The sequence below is a fragment of the Sciurus carolinensis genome, unplaced genomic scaffold, assembly GCF_902686445.1.
Source record: "Sciurus carolinensis unplaced genomic scaffold, mSciCar1.2, whole genome shotgun sequence".
Lineage (NCBI taxonomy): Eukaryota > Metazoa > Chordata > Mammalia > Rodentia > Sciuridae > Sciurus > Sciurus carolinensis.
Genome location: NW_025920117.1, coordinates 1,273,823 through 1,298,627, shown reverse-complemented (window position 1 = coordinate 1,298,627; position 24,805 = coordinate 1,273,823).

The following is a 24,805-nucleotide window of genomic DNA, read 5'->3' as shown; positions in this document are numbered from 1 at the left end:
CTCAGTTCACAATAGCCAGATTGTGGAAGCAACCTAGATGTCCTTCAATTGATGAATGGATAAAGAAACTGTGGTATATATATACAATGGAATATTACTCCACCATAAAGAATGATAAAATTTTGGCATTTGCATGCAAATGGATGAAATAAGTGAGATAGGCCAATCTCAAAAAACCAAAGGATGAATGATTATCGCTAATAAGTGGATGATGACACATAATGGGGGGTGGGAGGGGTTAGTGTTAGGGTTAGAGTTAGGGTTAGGGATGGGGGCAAGAATGGAGGAAGGAAGGACTTATAGAGGGAAAAGAGGGGTGGGAGTGTTGGGGGGTGGAAAGGGAAAAAATAACAGAATGAATCAAACAGCATTACTGTATGTAAATGTATGATTACACAAATGGTATGCCTTTATGCCATGTACAAACAGAGAAACAACATGTATCCCATTTGATTACAATAAAAAAAAATCTCAAAAAAAAAAGTCTAGTAACTGTCTACTATCCCAAAAACTTTGAAGTGGTATCAGTTGCAAATGATTTACTAGACATACAAAAATATCCCACTTAAATACACTGAGATTTCTTAAGTAATGCTGGCAGTACGTGCATTTGGTTTTACTTATTGAAGATGACTGTGTTTAGACACCCTGTGCTCAGGGCACTCTACCATTAGGAAACAGAATACACAGCTCAGATGTCACTCTCTTCAGCCCAAGAAACACATGTCTAACCTTTACTTGGAGTACTGGATTTATGATTTGCAGGTGGTAAAGATGATGATCTTAGTGAGGCACAATTCTGTCTCTTTTGTCTCTGTAGGGCACATTTCTCTGGGGAAGGTTTTGCATTGATGGAAGATTCAGTTTGCTGAGAATTCACTAATTCTGTAGCAGACAAAGGGGGGAAATCCCTCACACGCTAGGCAAGCACTCCATCACTAGGCTACAACCCAGCCCTGCCTGTGTCTAATTTTCAAATAACTTATTTCAAATAATTAACATGTATGACATTATATATAAAGAAAATATACTATCACTTGTATTTATACATACAAAAAAGAACACCTACCTTGCTAAAAGATCCCCGAAGTGAAAGTAGTTTTCTGCTTACACTGGTGGGTGGGTTCCTAGTAAGTGGCAGGCTCTGCCCATCTGTGTTCCAGTAGAAACTCATGACGAGTTTTCTCTTGCAGGACTATCATGCACGAAATCCAAAAAAGGGAAACTCCTCCTCTTAGCTGGACAGGACCCTACTATGTCAGTGTGCAGCAGCTAGCTCTATATATACCTCTTGGGACAATGCTATTGGTTCACATTTATGCTAATAAGGGTTTGGAAAAAGTAGCAATGCCATTGGTCCAAATTTATAAACTATCTCTGCAACCATGCCCCCTGAGGGAAAGCAGAAGTGAGGGCAGAGCACGTGAATCAACTAATAGCGTGCTTCCTTTTTAAGAACTCATTAGCAGAAGAGCCTTGGCCAGAGCAAGGCAGCCAGTTTATCTGCTCTTGCTGCCTCCAAGACACCTGAGGAGCTCCTGCTGCAGCAGACGCTGGAGGAACCAAGGCCGCTGGAACCGAGGCTCCCACTGCTGGAACCGAGGTGGACGCTGCCCCCAGAACCAAGGCCTCCAGAAGTGAGACCCCTGCCAATGCCGCCGCTGGAATCGAGGCCGCCAGAACTGAGGGCCCCGCCACCGCCGCCACAACTGAGGCCACTGCCAGAACCAAGGCCACCCCTGGAACTGAGGCCACCACTGTAACCGAGGCTGCTGCCGCTGGAACTGTGGCTGCTGCTGCTACCCAGGACCCCCTGGAGCACAGGAGTCACTGCCAAAGGAGTGAAAGCCTCCGCCTCTGCTGCCGCTGGAACTGAGGCTGCTGCCGCTGCCATTAGAGCTGCTGCTGCTGCCACCCAGGAGCCCCTGGAGCACAGAGGTCAGTACTTGGTTACCTGTCTTAAGTCCATGATTTTTTACCATCATTATGTTGTGATGTATGTGGCAACCAGCTGCCAGGGTAAAGAGTTCGCTGTAGGAGGAGTTATGCCATCTGGTGATGTTATAGGTGGAATCATCGCAGGTAAGAATCCTGTAGTTGCCTAAGTCTTGTATTTTGGTGGCGGGTTCATATAGCATGATCCTGGAAGTGGGAGGTTCACTATTAAAAGCATTAAAGGCAATAATGGTATTCTTGCCAAAAGAGTAAGTATTTTCTGCAGGGAAGAACCAGTTCTTATCCCCCCACTGAGTCCAGAACATTTTGTCATAAGGAAGTATCCAGGTGTTGCAGATAAGTTTTGGAATTGCAATGGTGTGATAGGCAACAAGGGCAGATGAAGTAGAAATTTCCCAAAGGTGTAGTTCAACGGATCCAGCTTCACAAAAGGATTCTTGTGTAGGGTCCAAGATTGTGATAGAAGAAGAGGTTTCTCTGCCAAGTCCAGTCAGGAAAATGTTCCTGAGATCTTCCTGTGAGGCCTGCAAGAGGGCTTCTATATGGTGGCATTCTTGTTGTATGCGAAGGTGCTCCAGCTCTTTATTGAAAGTTGAAGTAGTATCTTGTACGTGCTTGTAGAGGGCAGAGAGTTCCTTGCACATAATTTCCTGTTCCAGATATATTTTATCCACGAGGATGACTGTAGCATGGAGATTTTTAGAAATCCCATGTATCACACGGGTTTGTGAGTCCACAAGATGTTGTATCGAGTTAATCTGGACTTGTAATTCCTCAGGCATAGTGCTGGCAATAAGTGTGCCAATAGCAGCCCCAGTCAAAAAGGCACCAATGGCTGCAAGTTGTAGAGGGCGTCTCATGCTGCGGCTGCCATGGAGGTTGAAGTACAAGTCTGGAGTAAGATAAGGCTTATGTTTGCCGCACATTTGGAAGTCATTTGCAGAAAGGGCGGTGAGGTTGAGATGCAGGAAGACAGGTTGGATGGTCAGTTTCATCAACACTCAAACAGGTTGATAGGTCAAGGGAAGAAATCCTGGAGCTTCCATGAACATCATAGGCTTGTAAGGTGGAAAGATGACAGCACGGGAGAAGTGCGCAGTAATCCAAGAGTGAGACTCATTGAAGCCACCTCTATGAATGAGGCAGGGTTCCAATCCATGAGTTCTGTAACAGTCTGAATGAGTCATCTTGTATGAATATACATAATGCCTATGAGCATAATTGTCAAAAAGATCTGTGTGGTTCCTGAGAATATTATGGGACACCATATCAAAGGTATGCCACTTATTGTTAGGTCCAGGAAGAAGCATGTAAGAGTAATGTGGTAAACGTCCCACCAAAGATTTGTAATTCCAGCTTGAGAAATTCATTCCTTCAGTAGACCACCATGCCAATGTCTTGTTGTCAGCAGCTTCAATGTGGTAATGATACCGCCGTTTACCGGTGACGAGTTCTGCTTCTTCTAATGTTGAAGATTAAGCACTAGAGAAGCACGCCAAGGCAAGCATATTAAGCAGGTTTATTTAAAGGGAATAATACAGACTTCTCCTGGCAGGGAGAAGGGGGCCATGGCTGATGTTCTAAAGTCCCCAGAAGTGAGCACACCCTGCATCTTTTATAGGTTAAAGTCTCTTTTGTTCTCCAGTTCTCTCCCCCCTTATCTCTCCTTCCTGCCTTCGTGACTAGGCCTGGTTTTGCATTAAGTGAGAAGCCAATGGCAGGGGGAGGGCCAAGGTGATTCAGGCAGATAAGGGCCCAGGGGGCATTAATTAACAGCTCCTTGTTTGCAGTCCTTGATAAAGGCAGGTAAATTTGGTAATCAATGGGCTCCGGAGATCCTTGACATTCCATTCTTCCAGGGGCAGTCTCCAACTTCCAAAGGCAGATGGCTTCATGGCTTCATTTCCTCGAATTGACCCGATTTCCTATTTCTACACTAACTACCTGTCCTTAATTCTGGCTTCATTCCCCCCTTTAGCTTTAGGAACTCCTAACTGCTTTAAGGAAAAGGGGGCGTCGGTCGTTCTGGCTGCTTCGAAGCTGAAAGGGGCAGCGAGTGGCAAAGCAGTTTGGAGTTCCTTTTTAAAAAATCGGGTCAATCGAGGGGTCCAAGGTAGAAGTCTGGTTGGGGAAGAGCAGGTTGTAAAGTCATCTGGGGGTGGGTGCTTCTATGATAGAAGAACAAAAAGACATGAGTTCTGAAATGAGATTAGTACAAAGTAAATGTTGCAGCATGTGGAACATGCCACTGAATATCATGAAAATGACAGAAGTCAATCTCTCACCAGGTGGTGGAAGAACTGAGAAATTGTTCCCATAACTAGACCTAGCAAAGGCTGGAGAGGACAAGGCCTTTATTTGGGAACTTTAACATTGTCCAGGTTATCAGGAATGTAAACACAACATTTAACTCTTAATGTCATAGATGTCCCCAGAAAATATAGTTAAGCTACTTAATGTCATCTGATTTTTGTAAAATATCCCTTTATTGGTATAATCTGTGTTTAGTAGAGAGCTCTATACTTCTGTTACTTAGGGCTAGATAATCATATGAGCAAACATAGATTAAGTCTACCTTAGGAAGGTCTGCAGGCCTTAAACTGACTAAAAACTTCTGGCAGTTTCTCTTGAGAGTTTTCAGGCACATTTGCTGAAGGATCTTTCTTTCATTTGTAGCTTCCAGTCTTTATTCTAGTGGGCTAATACAAGTGTACATCTTAAGTTACATTTAACTATTATTTCTTTTAAATGCCCAAGAATGGCTGTATTTTGGTTTTAACTGTTTTGCTGGGTGTCTAAGATCAAGCTGGTCAAATTGACCTGGTTCCTGTCTTGTTAAGGAGTCAGCTGAGTTCCCACAGGGGTCACTCATAGAGAACTTAAGAGCAGCTTCTTAGTTCCGCCAGTGACACTGGTTAGGCAGGGTCTCCTTGATGAGGTGACTTCCTTTGGAAGCATTAAGGGATGTCTCCCTTTTTCCATGACCCTCCTCTGCAGCAGATGCACTGAGTGATTTTTCATCCTCTAGTCTCAACAATCTCCTTGATCAGGAGGTTGTGTGACCCAGAGTTACAGCACTCCTTAGAGAAGTCCTCTTATTCCCTGGGTTCAGGCTGACTGAGGGCAAAAGTTCCAAATACTGGTCTATCTTGCCTTCTGTATCTAATTCCAATCTCTAAGTTTGATCTTAATCATCCAGCAAGCCAGTCTCACCAGTCATAAAGTAAGAGTACTGGGCTTTAACTTCAATGTCCATAACTTTACAGTTATTTACCCTTTTATCTAACTGGAGTCTGCATTAGTACTGGAAGTTACCACTATCTGTTAGGTGATGGCTTATTATCACAAATTACCTAGGTTGCGTGTTCTTGAAGCAGCTACTTCTGCAAAACATTAACAGGTAACAGTTTTACAAAATGAAATTAGCAAGAGTAAAAATATATTCTGCTTGTATAATAGCTATCTTGAATTTTGACTGAGAACCACATTATATTCCCTATTTGAGATCATAGTAATTTTACAACAAAAAAACCAATCTTTTGATTATAGCTTTAAATAAGCTGAAGTCTGACTTATTTTGGAGTCACTCTAACATGCAGTAAGGTGGGAGGCAGAGCCTTATCTCAGGTAAGGCGTGGCTCTTTACAAATCTTAAGTGTTCTAATTCTGATGTTGATCTTTGCTTCCTCCTTAAATATCATGAAGTAGTCTACATATACTGTTTCCTGAGTTTATATAAACTTTATAATTAACACAATTTAACATTGTATCTTAAAACATGAATCAAAGAAAGGCTGAGAGAGCTTTTAACTTTCCTCTTGTGTGTCAAAGTGGCAAAATATTTTCATGTTTCACAAAATTAACCTTTAAACAAGTCAGGCTCTAATGTTTAGAAATACATCTACATTTGAAATTCTTTATCTCAGTGTAAAAAGTAACAAATTTTACATATACCCTATTGATAACAGGTCCTATAATAGAACATTAAATGATAGAAATAAATCCCCAATAAAATTTACTCTTTATAAGTTTAAAATTACCATTATAGACAAGTTTATCTGGAGAATAGCAGCTTGATAAATTCCCTGCTTTAAAAACTTGTATACCCGGAAAATATGAACACATTTAATATACAACTAGTAACCATTTCACAATTACCTTGACACTTTTATCTTACAAAATTTAGTTTTTAAAGAAAAATGTAGACTCTGTAACATAGTACAATACTCTAACAGTTGTTTAACCATAATTGTATACACCAAAATTTTTAAGACTAATTGTTCAGAACATTAGTATTTCACCTTAGGAAAAACCTTAAATAGCTTTAGCTGTTTCACATACATACAACCAACTTAGTTACACGCAAACTTGTTGAAACTTGCCCTTTACTTACACAGACTTTCTTAGCACTTACTTAAACCCTCATGTATTTCATCACACAATCACTTTCTTACACAGAAACATTTCCTTTTCCCTTTTACTAAATATATTTCCATACCCAGAACCTTTTATTTTCTCTTTCCTATCTGTTGACCCCTTTTTGTTCACATTCTGAAACAACTCTTATGAAATTTCTGAATTTAGATAAATTGCTCTATTTTAATAAGATTAAATAGTTTGTTGTTTATAGTACTCTAATTGAAACACAGTTGAAACTTTTGGGACCCTTTGTTATAGAATTGTACTTGTTAGGACATAACTCTTAGTAACCTTGTTTTTAGGTTAGTGATGACACAAAGCAAGTTTAAACCCTTTTATTTACCAACCTATAAAAACACCAGTAATGTTTAAGTATGATACCCCATGGAATTTAAGGAGTTAAGAGTACTTGTTGTTATTTAACAATTAGCATTTTAACTTTGTAAATTAATCAGATGTCTCTACAAACACATTTGAGTAATCCCATACATGTTAACTCTAATTCACTTGGTCTGTAAAAACCAAGAAATCAGACAAGTGTCCTGAACAGTATTTGCTGTCTCTTTCCTGTTGAAGAAAAGTCCTAGAAACAATTGATATTAGACATTTTATTAACATCAATATTTTATTAGATTGACCACCTACAGACTTGTGAGTTATTTTCAAAGACATTTTACTTTCATTAGTTTACCCAATTTGAATTGAACCTTTAAATCACGTGAATTAAAAGTATTTGGATCCATTTTTAAATTTTAATTTTAGGAGCGCTCAGTTTTGATACAGACAAAACATGACACCAGACAGCACGACATACAAATAACACAAAATCAAAGGCCTTGTAACTTTATAGGTGAATCTCCATTGCAATGTAACAGATGTTCAAAAACTCTAGTTGAATAAAAAATAGAACTGATCAAAAAAATCATGAGCTCAAAAAAATATAGAATTAAAAAAAACAAGAGTCCTGGAAAAATAATACGGCCATTAATTACTTCAGTAAAGCACCATAAAATTTCACTTTTGCTGGAGTTTAGGTAAGGCTCTTTTTTTTTACCTTTTTTTCCTTGGGTTTGAGACCGGTCTCCTACTGAGCCTTTAGGCTTCCTATTTACATTTCAATGTAAGCCTTGGCTGAGATCTGGAAGGATCTAATAGGTTTTAATAGAAACCTTGTGCCTAAGGCACTTTAGCCATCTCATCAGGACAGGTTGGATGTCAAAGAAAATTATGAGACCTTATTTTCCATTACTTTTGAGAATGAAGCTATTTTGCTAAGTTTCTCACTGAGATATGCCATTGGTTATTGAGTTGCCTATGGCTGCCTATCCAGGATTTATTTTCCCCTTTGTGACAAACAGGTTAAATCTTACTTCATAGGTAAGCTGAGGACAGGAGCTTGAAGGAAGGCCCCTTCTTGATATTCCTGGGACAGAATATTGTCCTATGGTGGCTATTTCCTGTAGTATTGAACCTGTTGATGATGTAATTAAGCTTTATTTTTTGAGATCTTTTAATTCCTATTAGCTAAGAAGTTTTAGGAGTTCTGCAATGGCCTTTTGATATTCCTCCTGGGTGGAGGCACATAAAAGATGTACTTTACTTACTGGAGAACAATCACAGAATGTTTTATCTCTGAATTTTGTTAAGTCCTTAGCTAAGGTTTGTCCGGAACAGGTGAGGACCATTTAAATTCTGAGGCAATACTGTCTAGGTTAGTTGAGATACAGTATCTGGTTCCTCAAAGGCAAACAGAAATTGCCATTCAGAGTCTAGCATAAACAGGAAAAGCCATCTTTTAAATCTAACTTAGTATACAAAGCAGCAGTTGGAATCCAAGATAAAAGTGTATGGATTAAGAACTACAGGATGGGGGAAATTACTGCTTCATTATTCTAAGGTCTTGGACTAGGCAGTTTGCTTTTTAACTCCTAAATGGGCAAATTGCATGGGCTATTGCAAGGCATTAAAAGTTTCTATCAGTTTGAATGATCTTTAATAAGTCCTTTTTCTTGCCTATATGTTCCCTTTTCTTTCCTTTGATGTCTATTAAAAATGGAATATGCAAGCTGGAGAAGATCATCTGAGGATTGATCAGGGCCACGTGCCAATTTTGAAATTTCCTCTAAATATTTGGGGCTGACTAAATGATAAATTTATACTTTAAAAGTAGGTGGCCCTTTATGGATTCAGGATTCAGAGTGGTGTGTTTTCTTATTGCTTTCCTAAGTCTCTCCATGAAAATAGCAGGACTTTCCTGAAGGCTGCATAATAGTTTTTTTAGGCATCCTACTCATTATTTGAATCCCAGTTAGGATGGTTTCTGGGAAGTGCCTGTGCTCTAGATGGTTAATAGCATAATCTTCCAGGTGAAGTCAAATACCTGGCATAAGTTTTGAAACATCTCAATATTTATTAGGATCCTCCAAAAGCCTCCTTAAATTTATTTTTGTCTGGCTTAAGTTGGGAGGGTTCCCTCGATTTTCCTCCCTTAGTGGGCGATTCCTCAAGGCTTTCTCCTCTTATGGTAGAGATTATTGCTGTCAAGCATGGTAACATACGAAAGGCACTTTTCTTGATCATTTGCAATTTAGCAGTATGCAGGCTAGTGGTGAACCTGGCAATACTGTTGAGAGAGAATCTCCCTTCTGAGTTAGAAGTATTAGGGACGTCTCCCTAACTTTGAGCTTCCTTACGGTCCAGAAAAACCTGTCTCTCACCACCTGGCTTTGCCAAAGTTATTTCTGGTCTTCTTTGGCAAAGTGCTAGGGTCCTAGTTTGCCCTGTGCTAGAGACCCTGGGAGGATTCAGACTTAAGGGCATTACTGCTTTCCTCCTGCCACTATAAACTCCTAATTATGAAAAGCGATGACAAAAGTAGAAGGTGTGCCTTTTACCTATCTTCTTGCCCTGTAGACTAAAGGAATCTCCGGAGGGTGAGGGGACATCTATTGGTTGTTAGGCGTATAACACCCTTTGCTTGGAGGGTCACACGGGAGGGGTTTTTAAATGCCTCCCTCTTGCAGCTTAAAGAGAACACAGTGAGCACATTTAAGCATGGGAACAGTAATGGGGAGACTCTAGTGTCTAGATTAGTGAAGGCTAACTATGAGAACAAAGGGAACCTGGGCATTTTCATACTAATCATCCCAGGCCTTAATCCTACAGCTTGAATTCCTAATGTCTGACCGGCAAGGGAAGGGGAGCATCCAGGAGGGAGTGGATGTGTGGGAGTGTTGTGCACTGTACAGCCCATATGGAGGCAAGGGTGATTGGCGCTTTCCCTCAGTGCCATTGTCTACTGATCACCCTGGATACCCCTCAGGGCTGTCGGGAGGGGGAGTCTGGAGAAGGAACCTTTGGGGTCCACCCGAGAGTAGCCCGGGCCGAGAACCCCGCAGTTGCTCCAACCCTTCCTCCACCTCCACACATCCTGGGCAGATCAGGACTAGGGACACTGTGTACTGGCAGCAATTGCTCTCCGGGCCTGGACAGAAAAGTAGGAAACAGCTTCAGCACAGTCCAACATGCCTACAGAGCAGGTGATTGGAAACTTGCCTGGGCCGGGAAACCTCTCACCCGAGTCTTAAGAATGGTGGCTGCACTAACTGCATTTAAGTAGCCGACGGGTGCCCATTTTGCCCTCCAAAAATAAAGAGACAGAAAGAAAGATGCACCTCAAACAGATGTGGGTGTGTGGAGAGAGAAGCTTACTTACCTTGGCATAAATCTCGGTGGGACCTCCAAATCTGATACCGCCGTTTACCGGTGACGAGTTCTGCTTCTTCTAATGTTGAAGATTAAGCACTAGAGAAGCACGCCAAGGCAAGCATATTAAGCAGGTTTATTTAAAGGGAATAATACAGACTTCTCCTGGCAGGGAGAAGGGGGCCATGGCTGATGTTCTAAAGTCCCCAGAAGTGAGCACACCCTGCATCTTTTATAGGTTAAAGTCTCTTTTGTTCTCCAGTTCTCTCCCCCCTTATCTCTCCTTCCTGCCTTCGTGACTAGGCCTGGTTTTGCATTAAGTGAGAAGCCATGGGCAGGGGGAGGGCCAAGGTGATTCAGGCAGATAAGGGCCCAGGGGGCATTAATTAACAGCTCCTTGTTTGCAGTCCTTGATAAAGGCAGGTAAATTTGGTAATCAATGGGCTCCGGAGATCCTTGACATTCCATTCTTCCAGGGGCAGTCTCCAACTTCCAAAGGCAGATAGCTTCATGGCTTCATTTCCTCGAATTGACCCGATTTCCTATTTCTACACTAACTACCTGTCCTTAATTCTGGCTTCAGTAATGCAAGATGGTATCAAACAAAGATATAGGAGAGCATCCAGGGGGCAGCTTTTCATAAGGCTCACGCGGAGGTGGATGTTGGTCCAGCTGGATTTGTACTTCTTCAATAGTAGGGTACATGAATCCCAGAATGGAAGCAGTTGGTTTAAGGTTACATTTTGTGGACCTCTCAATGTAGTGAACATGTAGTTCACTGCAGTCTTGTTATAGACGTCCAGGGGAATGTCATAGACAGAGTAATTATATTGCATTGATCTGTGCACTCCCTGAATTCTTTTTATGGCAAAAGGGCCCCAGTGCCAGCACGTGGTGAATAAGGTATTCCCAGAGTGTCCTTATGAGGGCCAAATGGGATGGAAGGAAGGGTCACATTATGGATTTGAGAACAAATAATAGGGTCAGTCCAGTTAACAACAGGGATAAGGTCAGGGAAGAGCCGCTTAAAATTTCCTGGTGTGGCCGTGGCATAGCCCCACGCGGCGGGTCTAAGGAAGGTATCTGGATGGAGGAAGGAAGTATTCATCCACTGGGACCAAATGAGCAAGGGAGAAAAGTAAGAATAATAAGGGGAGCATCCTTCACAGGACCACACAGAAGAAGAAGAATTGGCATAGTTGAGGAGGTAGATATGAGTAAGATTCCAGATAGGTCTGGCCAGTGCAAGAGGAGTAGAAAAATTACCGAGCCACGTCTAGGACATGACAGTGTAGTTCCTATCGTTCCCTGTAGAAATAAAGTTAAAATCTGGGAAATTAGGAACAGTGTCCTGATATAAAGTAAAATTAAGGTGGTGATTATATGCAAAGACAGTATCAGTCTTATTATCTGCATACATTAAATAAGAAATGCCAAAGAGGGTGTTCAGCACCACACGGCTAGGGATATGGCAATTAAAATCTTGTAGATTCACTGGATTGTTGTAGTCTTTCAGGAACACCTTCATAGTGCACCTTTCAGGGGATTTATCATTTATTGGGAAGCAAAGCCAACCCATAGCGGCATAGCCTTTGCCAGATGGTACTACGTCTGCAAAAAGAATGAATGCAGAGAAGAACATGTAAAGGGGAGTATGTGGGTGCAGAGTATTTGGGAGTGCCTAAAAGAGAGTTAAAGGGTTGGGGAAGGGGATTGGTAATCACCATAGGATATCTCCATGTATGGGTGCCCAATGCCATAATATCCCACCAGGAAGAGATGGGCGGGAAGGAATCATTGGTGATCAATAGGTCCAGTCTATGAGCATTAAGCAATTCAAATCTACCCAAAATTGGTAGATTAGGGTAATCTGCCACACAAGTGACCTTGGCGGGGTTCTGTTTGCCAACCAAATCATTAACATCATCATTGGCATTATAAGGAAGGTTAAGTTTCTGTAAAAAAAACTGAAATATTAATGGGGCAGTAAGTTCCAAATGGTTCATCCAACACAGAAGGTCATCGGAAAGTAGGTTTGCAATAGTCAATGAAAGTGCTGATGTTACACATATTATAAGGTTTAAGAGTGGGGACCGACTTGGTGGTGGTGGTGTTTGGGGTAGTAGTAGTAGGAGTATTAGTAGGATTTGTGGTCCCTGTGGTATTTTCCCCATCCTCCTCCTCCTCCTCCTCCTCCTTCTCCTCATAGGAGTATTCCTCATATACATCATCCATCCAAGTATCGCCCTCAGGATTATAGGTATTCCATAACTCAAAGGTCTGGGCAGCCAAGGAGAACTGGGCAGCCTTCTGACATGTGAAGTGGCCTTCATTATCCTCAAACTGTTGCAAAATAGTGACATTGCAACCTGTAAATGCCACCTCATGTATGTAATAATAAGGAGTTAGATGTTTATAAGAGTATACATATTGAGGTTGGTGGGCCCAGGACTCCCTGACAACTTCCAGTAGATGACATCGAAGAGGGTTTTCCTCCAGAACATTAGTATCCCCAATATCCATATTAGTGGGGTCTGAATCTGTGGCATGCCAGACAGGTGAAAATTCACCTGTAACATTGGCTTTATAGTACTTACTACATTGGTCTGGTGCGATCTTACGGGAGTACTTAGTGCAAAAGGCATATTTATTCCAAAACAGTTGGGCCGTGGCTATTTCATTACTGAGCCACTGGAAACTCCTAAAGTACCATGGAAACATGGAGTCGGTTCTGGATAAATTTAAATAATGGTGGATCCATTTCCTATGTACACACTGGATGTCAGTCCACTTCGCACGGTTTTGAAACCATCGCGTAGTTGCGCAGCAGTGTTGCCCTGAATTTCAACAGTGAGTCGAGCAATTAGGAGGGCGAGGATCCCAAGCATAACGTTTTGTTTGGGAGATAGCCACATTTGTACCACAAGGAATCAAGGCAGGCAGACACAGAAAAATTAAACTGATAAGAGACTAATGAGTGAGTATGGTCAGGGGAGATACAAGAGTTAGAAGAAGCAGAGTAGTAAGTGGAGCAGTCACGGGAACGCACCACATGAAGTAAGAGGCTAGCCACACAGTGGCCAGCAAAAGGGTAACAACTACAATAAGTTTACACCCAAATACCAGTGCACAAATACAGGAACGGGGCATATCTACATTGGAGTAGCGTCCTTCACCTTGGTAAGGCGAAGATCACCCTTACCAGATGTAGTCCAATAAGAGTTCCCTGGTCCTGGGGCAACCATATTGGCAGGGGTGAGGCTAGAGTCCAGTCTATCCTTGATGAGGATTCTATTGGGAGAGATCGGTGGGTCGGGCATGGTTCCGTCGATAGGTAGGACGTCCGGAGGGTAGGTTTCCTAAAATGGTGAGCGGCAGTACGCCTGTGGTCTGGAATTTAGTTCGAAGATGGCTATAAGTAAAGCTTTATGTAGCAGGATGTCAGATAAAGAAGATAACTTAATTTTAAACAATCCATTGAAACGTTTAATATGTCCTGAGGCTGTTGGGTTATATGCAATGTGGAAATTCTACTGGATGTTGAGGTTGGTTGCAAACATCTGCACCAGTTGTCCAGTAAAGTGTGCCTTGGTCTGAGCTGATTACATGAGGGGTCTCATGGTGGGCAATCCATGTCCAGAGAGCATATATAGTAGCAATCTGGTTTGGTTTAGAAGACATAGTAGCCGACCCTAGGCCAGTACAGCAATCCACTGTGGTGCAGACATAGTTTTTCTGTCTAATTGGTCCTATAAAATCTATTTGTAATGAATGATTAAATGCCCTCAGCAAGGATAATTTTGATGGGGGATTTCTCCTAAATATCTATAACAGATTGGGGCAATTGGGACAGCGTTTTATCTCCTAAATATCTGTAACAGATTGGGGCAATTGGGACAACGTTTTATCGCGTCCTTACAAGCTCTCCACGTGGTCTTTAAATTTCTGTCATTACACCATTGTTATAATCCATGCGTGCCTACATGCCCCATTTGTTTATGAAGCATAGTAAGTTCAGGACCCAAAATTTCTAAATTATCCACAGGAGGGTCTTGTACCTTCCACTGAGATTCCCTCTTTAAAGTTAATTTAGTATCCTCATGTTTTACAATTTTCCAAGGTGCAGTGTTTGTAAGTCTTATAGCTGCTATTTTAGATATTTTATCTACTAGATCATTATTTTTGGAATTTTCATCCAATCTGTTGTATGTGCATCCACATGGGTTACAAATATCTTAATATCAGAGTTTTCTAACTCTTTCCATATAGTCTGACCCCAAACAGGTTTTCCATTAATACAATAATCAGTGCGTTTCCATTTAGCAGACCATATGGCTATACCATTGCAAAGAGACCAAGAATCAGAGAAGACATGAATATGCTTTCAGCCTTCCAAAAGTGAATGTTTGACAGCCAAATTAACTGCTACAAGTTCAGCTATCTGTGCAGAAGCATCCACCCCCTGGTCAGATAAGATAGTTTTATCGGCGGGGCAATAGGCTACGTCTTTCCAATGGGTCTTGCCATTTATAGCAGAGGAAGAGCTGTCCATGTACCAAGCATTAGCATGGCATTTAGAGGCACCCCAATGACCAATAGGTGTAGAGGGTTCCTCTTTAGGGGAAACGGGCAGTTTGGCCAGGGGTTGGGCACAGATGTCCTCAGTCAACCTGCCAGTTGCAGTGTTGAACTGCACCACAGAATCTTGTAGAGCATTTTGAAGTTACCATTTAGGCTCAATAGGAAGGCCTTTTAAGTGGTCCTCACTCATCTCGATTCAATTCATGAGAGGGACAGGGGTACAGATAATGAGACGGCAGTTGATGAGGGAGAGACCCATCGCCTGTAATGCTTGGCATAAAATTCAGACATATTTCTCAAAAAGAGAATATCTATTTGATGCATATGGAAAACATTTGCAAAAGAAGCCAACAGGTCGTGAGACCCCAGGGGTTTTAGCATACACACTCCAGTTACCATAATCATTAAGGAACAAAATATCCAATAATAGGACTTCACCTGGTTGTGGGACATATAGCTGTGCATACAATTAAATGTATTCTAGGGTAGTGACAAAGGCAGATTTCTGTGCAGGACCCCACTCAAAGTCACAGGCTTTCCTGGTGACTTTATACATCGGTTGGAGAATAAGCTGTAAAAAGGGGATATGCAATCTGCAATATCCGAAAAGACCAATAAGGTGTTGAGCTTCTGTCTTATTTTTGGGTTCAGTAATGGCTTGTAATTTGTCCAGCACAGGATCAGGGACACGAGGTACCATAGAGGACCACTGGATGCCCCAAAATTTAACAGAGTCCAGTGGGCCTCATACCTTATCGGGGTTTATGGTCCAGCCCTTAGAAGTGAGGGCCGAGATCACAATGTGTTTGGCCTTGTCAGCGGCCTCTTTAGAGTGCGCACATATTAGTATGTCATCCACATAGGTGAAGACCTTTACATCAGAGGGTAGTAATTTCCATGGCATAGTTTGTTGAATGGTACCATGCGCTATGATTGGACTATTCTTATAACTCTGTGGGACCCTAGTAAACTGATATTGTTTTGCATTCCACGTAAAAGTGGTATACTCCCTGGAATCCTCATGTAAAGAAATAGCAAAAAACATATCGGAGAGGTCAATGGCTACAAGCCACTTAGGGGCATAGTCCCTAATATCCTGAAAAATGCCTTCTATATCCAGCAGAGAGCCAGGCATCTGAGGGGACAATTTATTAATGTTCCTATAGTCTACTGTGAAGTGCCACTATCCATTGGGTTTACAGACAGGTCATATGGGACTATTATAATTAAAGGATTGGGTACGTTCCACTATATCCTTAGCTAGGAGTTCTGATAGGGTCTTAGAAATGTCCTCATGGCCTCCTTTAAGGGGGTATTGTTTAGTGAAAGATGGTAGAATCCGAGGAAAATGTATAGGTTCCACCGATACAGTAGGTAAGAGGGTAATATTACAACATTTGAGACGTTTAAGGGGTAGCCATTTGCCAAAAAAGGTGGGTATATAATCCATGCCAAGAATACAATGAGGGCTAGGAAGCACAATTATTGTACAATGCAGGGGCTGTCTATCATAAATAAACAGCATAACATCATAGTGAAAGGCAGTAAGCAGTGCACCAGAAATACCTTGAATCCAGGCAGGAGTTCCCTTGCCCTCATGGGCCTGAGGGATAATAGAAGGGTCTATTATAGTGACCTGGCTACCGGTGTCAATAAGGAAATGAGAGGAGAAAGGGATATTATCGCAGACACCGGAGATAAGGATAAAAGGGCAGTTCTCATCTAGTGTGACACTTGTGGAAAGTGCCAGGGGGCACAGTTCCAACTGTTGGAGACGTTGGGTGCTCCAGATTGGTTGCAGTAACCGATTTGACCATGGGGTGCTCTTTTCCCAAAAGATTGTTGTATCCTGGGGTTTCTCTGAAAAGGATTCCTTATTCGAAGACCCAGAGGGGGGTGGAAAGTCCGCTGGGGATAGGATGGTTGCCCTGAGTTGTGGGGGAATGGTGGCCCATGGAGGGTCACTCCTCAATGGCCAGACAAGGGTGCCCAGGCACCGTTTTTTTGGAACAATGTTCTGAAACGTTCCGCGAGGAACAGGACGTGGGATAATGGGGTGTGGGGGAGTTTGCTGGACAGCTAAGGTGAATTTAGGCATCTGCTGAAAGGAAGCACGTACTGGGAAGGACATTTTATGGTCCATTTGGGGATCTCTACACTGTTTAAAATGTTCAAAAACCTCAAACAGGGTGTGCATCCCTGCGAGAGCACTAGAGAGCATATATTTTAGGTTGGTGCACCCTTCAAAATAAGATGACGAATGGAAGGAGTAAGTGGGGCCTGCAGCGGGTTAATTTCAGGGTCCAAATTATATATTTTGCAGAGGACTCCAAGCTTCCATAGCAAATTAATGCCATCAGCTGGGGTATGCCAGCGAGTACGGCTATCAAACTGGCTAAGATCCAAATGAGGAAAAGCCAATTTCCAAGCCATAGCTATCCAGTCAAACAAAGAATGTACATCTGTGGGCATAGATTCTAGTAAAGCCATAAGGGCTTCACAGACTGCTGGGTGTTCAATAGTTATACCTGCAGTCCTCATCTCAGATGCTGAAAGGCAGATGTTATGGGCGCCTTTCTGCCATAGCATGAGGAGAAAATCCGCATCAGACAGGTTAGGTTGGGAAAAGTCTTGCCTAAGCTGCATAAGTTTACTTCTAGACAATTCTCTAGTCTCCACTATGTGGTCAGCACCGGCAAGAGAAAGATCACGAGAAGGTGTAGAGGTCTTAACCGTGGAGACCGGGTCAGAGCTATAGGTGACTTCTAAGGTTTCGGGAATCGATTGATCTTGGGAGTCATATATGTCCTGCAGGAAGGGATTTTTAGATTTCTGAAGCACTTCCCTTACCAATCGTTTGCCCTTAAGTCTATTGGAATCAACATCATCTATTACTTTACACAAAATGCTAGGGATCTCTTGTTTACCTGCCCGGGCTAAAATAGGCTCTGTCCGGACTGCAGACCTGGACAGAGATTCCCTTATCATATTTAGGGAATTTATTTTGCACAATGTGCTCACATTGCCTCCATGGAGATTGAGGTTTAAGCTCATGCTTATCAGACCTTCCAATTTTAAGCTTATTAAAAAGCTTATTTATCCCTAGTCCTGGAGCCATTTTATTAGGCGGCCTGTACAATGAAGTTTAAATAAAATCCAATTCCACTTTAGAGTGCTAGCACTATCGATAGAACAAACAAGCATATGCAAAAGGCAATCGTATTTGGTAAGGAGGTGAGTACAGAGTCTAGATTTTAACCAGCACTGAGGCATAAAAGAGAAATGTAAAGCCTACCAGGTTTACAAGTCCGAGTCCAGCAAGTCACGAATTTCCTGGGATTTGCTGTCGATAAGAAGGTCGAGGATATCAATGATTAATTCAAGAAAGTCCAGGAATGCAGTGATGTGTAGAGGAGCCAGGGTGGAAGGCGTCTGACTGCCAACTATGCCAACTGTCATGAGCACGTTGAGACACTTGCAGCCTGTGCTGGATCAGGAATCAGGTAGGAATAAAGTAACACTCATGTAGTCGTTGGTTCTAGGTGAGATTTTATTGATGCTCAGTTCACAGCAAACAGCAATCAGCAATCGAAGTAACAGCATGCAGCGACCAGGAGCCTCAAGCTGGGGAGCACTATCATGTCACTAGTCAGCGGGACATAGTGACAGACTCTGTCGATGGAGTAGTGCCTGCTCACTCCGGATCGGTCTGCAGTTTATATAGTCACATCAAAACAAGTTCATGTATTACATAATTTGTTTTTCAAATCCTAGACTCTGTAAGCTCATCTAGTAAATATTTTTACCAGTTTTACCAATTAAACTAATGTAAATTTAGTGTAAACAAACTGCCAAATATTTTTCTCAGTGACTGCATAGTCACTATGTGCGTCACTGCACGTCACTCTACTTAACACTACACACACATTTTGTTTTGATCTAGCACAGCAAGCAACATGTTTTCCATAAGTTTCACAAAATGAAGTCAGAACACAAAATGGAAGTTGTTTGGTTCACTTCAATAATGTTTCATACAAGGAGCTGCCTTAGGAGCCAGTGCCCCTGCTCTGGAACACCCCTGCGGAGCATGAGCACCACTCTCTCAGTGTCCAGAGCATGGTACTCAAGATGGCCATCCCCCACTTTCAGAACACAGGAGTCCCCCCAGCCGCTGCCAGAATTCAGGTGCCAGCACCGCTGTCCCCACATCCAGAGTTCAGGAGCGAAGGCCAACTCAGCGACCAACCCAAGGACACAGGACCCTCTGCTTCTGCCACTGCCTCCAGAGCTTGGAACTGTGCTTGTCAGGACCCAAGTCCAATGGAGGCTGCCCAAACCTTGGCTGTGGACTCCCAAGGCTAAGGCAGGTGTGAGTGATGGACAGTTCCATCTGCTTCCACCACGTGATCCCCTGCACATCCCAGCTTGTCCCCCAGAGACAGACCTGGTAGAAGTTGCTGAGCATCTTGAAGGAGGAGGTAGGTTCTGAGAACACCTCAGGAAGGTTTCAGGCACCTTGGATGGGGGACAGCAGCTTCTGGAGAGGTTCTCCTTGGTGTTGGGAGGTGGCACATTAGAGGCAGGTTCACCCAGTGTGGCCATCTACTGCACAGGGCTAGAGGTTTGGACCGTGAGTTTGGGGGTTGTGGGGCTGGAGGAAAGGGGGTACCTATGGTGTCTTTAAGCTGTTGCAGGAGTGGATTTGGTATGAGAATCCTCTATGATCCTCAAGGTGGGGCATACCTTGAGGTGTCTGTTGGGTTTGATCCTGTTTTGTGAGGTGTAGCTGTGTGGGTCTCAGTGAGGGAATCTTAAAGGAGAGATGAGCTCCTGGTAACAGTCCTGTTGCTGGGTTGACATTGAAAGGGATTGCTAAAGGGGGCCCAGCCATCAGCAAAGGGGAGAGGTTCAGTGTGGAGACATAAAGATTCCTTCTTGCACCCCCACATTCTCAGTCCTTGGAGCCACTTTCAGGAGCCAGGAGGCCCCCTCACCAAGGGTTCCTGGTCAGAGTCTGTAGAGTGCCCCCTTGGCAGGCAGGTTCTCCTCATCCCTACATCCCCACACAGGAGGATGACTGACAGGTTTCAACTGCTCCTCTGTCTTTTCACTGTCATCCTGCCTTACCCTTCTTTCTGCAATATGTGTCTTAATCAGCTTCCCTGATTAAGCTGGACAGCTTGCAAGATTGGTCTGAGTCTCTGTAGCCTCAAAGGGGTTGGCACAGGCTATGAGACTGGAAAATCTGTCCATTGCTGGCAAGCTATCAGGACCCAGGACCCATGAAGCAAGTCTAGAAGGTACACCAGGCTCAACCAGAACTGGGTTCAAATCCTGGAGGCTTAAGTGTATTTTTTTTTTTTTACTCTGGGTTGTGTGTCCAACACAAACTTTATTCTGTAGGTATAGCAGTGAACCAGATAGGCTCAACCCCTGCCCTCCTGGGGTGACATTCTACTGCAAGAGACAGACCCTGACAGATTCTGAAGAATTTATTTATTAGGATTATTACGGGAGCATTTGGCAACATAAGAACTCCAAACAGGGGGGTAGTGGTGTTGCTTAGTGGTAGAGCATTTGCCTTGCATGAAGGAGGCCCTGAGTTATATCACCAGCACCACAAAAAGAAATAAAGAGAGAAGACACAAAACAGGAGCACAGGAAGAACTGCACACATACAGGGGGTCAGGGAAGGATTCTCTGAGGGTGTGATGTTGAAGAAGATACGTGAAAAAGCCATTAGTGGGCTTTTTAGGTAGTGCTGTGAAGTTGCTATGGAAGAGGGAAATCCATTCCAGACAGGGAACCATATGTGTCAGAGGCTTTGTTGCTGGATGGAGCAAGGTGAATTTGATGAAACTGAAGTAGCTGGAGCAGGGAGGTAGGAGAACTATGCAGGCTGTAGAGAAAGTGGGGTGTGTGGTCTTACCCTAAGAGCAAAGGGAAAAGAATTTGGAGGATGCTGGGAATGTGGAAGGAAGGGAGCAGATCAGAGATTGATGGCTCTTTAGTTGCACCACCTTGGAGAAGCACATGTCTTCACATTTACAAGTGTCAGAGTTTGGGTTTATTCATAATGGGTAGAACTGGCTGGAACTAACCAGAGGGATGCATGTTGAGGCTGCCTGGTCTCCAGCTTTACCTTGTTGACACATGGGGAAAAGAAAATTATAATGCTGCCCTGGAATAGCTCAGGTGAACCTGGTGGGTGTTTTCACATGGTTGATCCTACCAGTTGAGTAATTTTTATTCCTATTATGAATAAGTGTTGACTTCAGAAAGATTCAGAATTTTGATATGATTAGGAATGCTCAAACTGTACTGGTAAAGTTGCAAAAGTTTCTGTCACCTGATACTGATGTACCCCAAACCCACCATTCCCATTAGTCTGATGTGAATGTGTCTTCTTGAGTAACTCAGTGTCACTGCTTTTAAATTGTTTTGTATACATGTTTGGGGTTCAGTAAAGTGGGGCCTGTGATTGCTTAACTGATGTGTCTGGGACAAACTTCCTGAGCCTGTAAAGTGGCTTGGGCCATTGGTGAGGACTGACTCTGCTAAAGTTAGCATTGCCTAATTTCTCCCTGCTCAAGGAAGGGTTTCATGGTGTTTGCCACTGTGCCATGGAGATCCCAAACAAGATCTCCTTCACTCGCCACAATAACCCCAAGAGGAGAACCATCATCTTTATTTGATATGTGAGAAACCAAAGTGACAGAGATATTGAGCAACTTGCTTTGAGGTCACACATGGAGAAGTTAAAATTCAAGCACCATTTTTCCAGGCTCTTGTGACCAAGGCATACACAAGGCACCAGGAGGGAGTTTCGAACTTTGGGCTTGCCACTGGGATCATGGCTTAGGGTCAGGTACCAGGAGAGAAACTAATGAGGCAGAAAGGTCCATTTGCCCCAGTCTGCAGGACAGTGAAAACCAGGCTGCAGCATTTTTATTCACCTAAACAGGAAGGTAGGGGGTGTAGATACATGAGCATGGTCAGGCTTGCTTAGAGCTGTCCTTCAGGATGTCTCAGCTGATAGCAAGAACAGGGTGGACTTTGTCTGTTGGATGTCCAAGGGGATGTCATTTGAGCAGTGACATGAAGGAAGGGAGGATGTAGACATGTGCAGTTAGGCTGCTCCTGGCAAAGGGATCAGCATATTCAAAGTCCTTGAGTTGGGAACAGAAAATAGCAAGGAGGCCCATGAAACCAGAGCAGAGTGAAGGAGAGTGATGATGAGTTCAGAGAAAGAATAGGGTTCATCATGCAGAGCCTTGTGACTGCTGAAGTCTGTCTCTGGGTGAGTTTTGGGCAGGGGAGGAAATGCAAGTATTGGGAATGGGTGGGGAGTAAACAATGACACCAGATCATCAGGCAAGAGAAGAAACTTCTGCCTGTTCTTGGCAGAGCTTTAGATTCTGTGCCAGAAGCCCCAGGACCCCCACCCTGTACTCTCACCATGTAGAGGAGGTACTGCAGAATGCCTATCCTTTGAATGGGTCAGAACTTCCAAGTGAGACATTTCCAACCTACTTGATGTCTGTAGGATTAACTCAGATCAGTCTGTGTGCACTGTGTTTGTGGGTTCATGAGGGCAGAAATTCTCCTCAGGAATAATGCAGACCCATCCACCTCATGCATGTTGAAGCTTTTTCTGGGCTCTGGCAGCACAGCTCCTGGGAGCTTCAGATAGTGGTGTGCATCTGTGGCAGACTCGATTGCCCTGGTTTTAGTGATGAAGGTGGAGGAGGGACCTGGCTTTTGTCTCCTGGTCCATTCCAGCTGGGTCTTGCAGTAGCCTCACATGGTGCTGTAGAAGCTAGTGGGAGCATTTTGTCAGGGGTTAGCTGATAGAAAAGGGCATGTTTGTTGCCACTGTAGCCTGCAATGACTAAGGCTGCAAAACAGTGATGGACATGAATGGGCCTGAGTCCTTATTCCCAGGTCTGTCCCTAACAACCATGTGACTCTCAGTAGCTCCCTGCTCAGTCTCCTGTCCCTGCTCTCTAAGCAGAGGAGGTTGCAGAGCTGCAGGAGTCTGAGTGCCTAGCTCATCTGATTGGCTGGCACCATCTTCTGTGACCAGGCCCTTCCTGTTTCCTCTACTTGGAATTTGCCAAGACTATTTTTAAGACTTAATAAAACTCAGTTGCTGATAAGACTTTGGGAGTCTTACTCCCATCTATGTAAACCAGGACTCAGGTAAAAACATCTTAAGGGAATAAAATGTTTCTAAAAAAGACACACCATCAGATACCAAGTCTTTTCTATGGACAATCTCATTTAACTATGCCCATGAACTGTGAAGTGAGTAAAACATTTCTCTTGTGGATTAGGACATGGGACACAGAGATGACAGGTAGCTAGTCTGTGGTTGTAGCTCAGTGGTGGAGTGCTTACCTCGCATGTGTGAGGCACCGGGTTCTCTTCTCAGTATCACATAAAAAATAAATACAGGTATTGTGTCCATCTACAACCAAAAGATATTTTAAGAAATTACTGTCCATTTCAATTGCATTTCTTGCCTTTCTATACTTGTAATTTCTCCAACATTCACAAACCTGCCTCCCATTATTTACAAGTATTGACTTTTTGTTAAATTGTACGTATATATCGTCTAATGATTAGATCATGCTAATTTGACATAACCCATTACCCCAAATACTTCTTATTTTTTTGTGGTAAGACAACTTATAATTTCTCTTACCAATTTTCAATTGTACAATATGTTGTCATTAACTATAGTTACCATGATATGCAGTAGGTCTCTTGAACTTATTTCTCCTAGTTGGAAAATATCTCCTCAACCCACCGTTAACCTCCTGTTTCCTAGAAACAGCCATTCATTTATCTATTGAGTTCAACTTTTGTGATTCTATCTATATATACTGATCTATGTGTGTGTGTGTGTGTGTGTGTGTGTGTGTATATATATATAGAGAGAGAGAGAGAGAGTAATTATATATATATATATATATATATTTTTTTTTTTTTTGCAGTGCCAGGGATTGAACCCAGGGCCTTGTGCTTGCACTTGTGCAAGGCAAGCACTCTACCAACTGAGCTATCTCCCCAGTCCATAATTATATATTTTAAGATAAGGTTGTTCTCTTGCTCATGACTTAATTGAGACCTTATATGTTTCTGTCTGTTCACTGTATTGATTGCTTCTTTTGTGGTTCTAAAAAGCCAGTTAGTTTGATGAAATCTCATTTGTACTTTTCTTTGTTTTTGTTATTTATGCTTTGGATTTCATATTCTAAAGAAATCTTTGCCCAGATCACTGTCATACACTTTTATCCTTTTTTTCTTGTACCAGTTTTGCACTATCAAGTATTATATTTAACTCTTCAATGTCGCTTGAGATAATTTTTGTATATGGTCTTAATTTCATACTTTTGCATGCCCAGTTTTCCTAGCACTATTTATTGAAGAGACTGTACTCTCCCTGTATATTCATTTTGGGGCTCTTTCTTCTGTTCCACATGTCTGTGTGTCTGTTTCTACCACACTTCTTTGTGGTTATCTTGGTGATAACAATTCTCTCTTTTGACACTTTTCCAATCTAAAGTGACATCCTTCAATATAGAGGTTGCCCTCTCTGATGCACATTTGGTGTTCTGAGGTTTCCTTTCTCTGTCATCTTGGAAAATTCCTTACGCTTCTTTTGTACTGGTTCTCCTTATTATATCCACATCATCCTCTTCCTTAGTTTACTGTATTGATTTGGCAAAGCATATATTGTAGTAACTATATATGAAAGAACACAGTTGTTGCTCCAATTTTATTTCCATTTAACCTGAAAAGCTCCTGTTTGTGTTTCTTGTAGTCATTTCTACTGGGGATGGGCTTCTCCTTTATATGAAGGTGTTTCCAGTTTGCCTTTGGTCCTGAAGGATGTTTTTGTTGAATAAGAATTCAGTGTCCTCTGAATGGAGGATGTCATTTTTCTCTGATGCTTTACATTTTCTTTGTATTTTTGGTTTTCAGTACTTTCATAATGATGTGTCTAGATAGTTTTATTTGAAGTTTTCCTTTTTTGTGTTCATTCAAGCTTCTTGAATTTGTGTTTATGTGTTTTACATGGGATGCTTTCAGTCATTATTTCATTAATTTGGTGAGACATATTCACCTCATGTTTTGG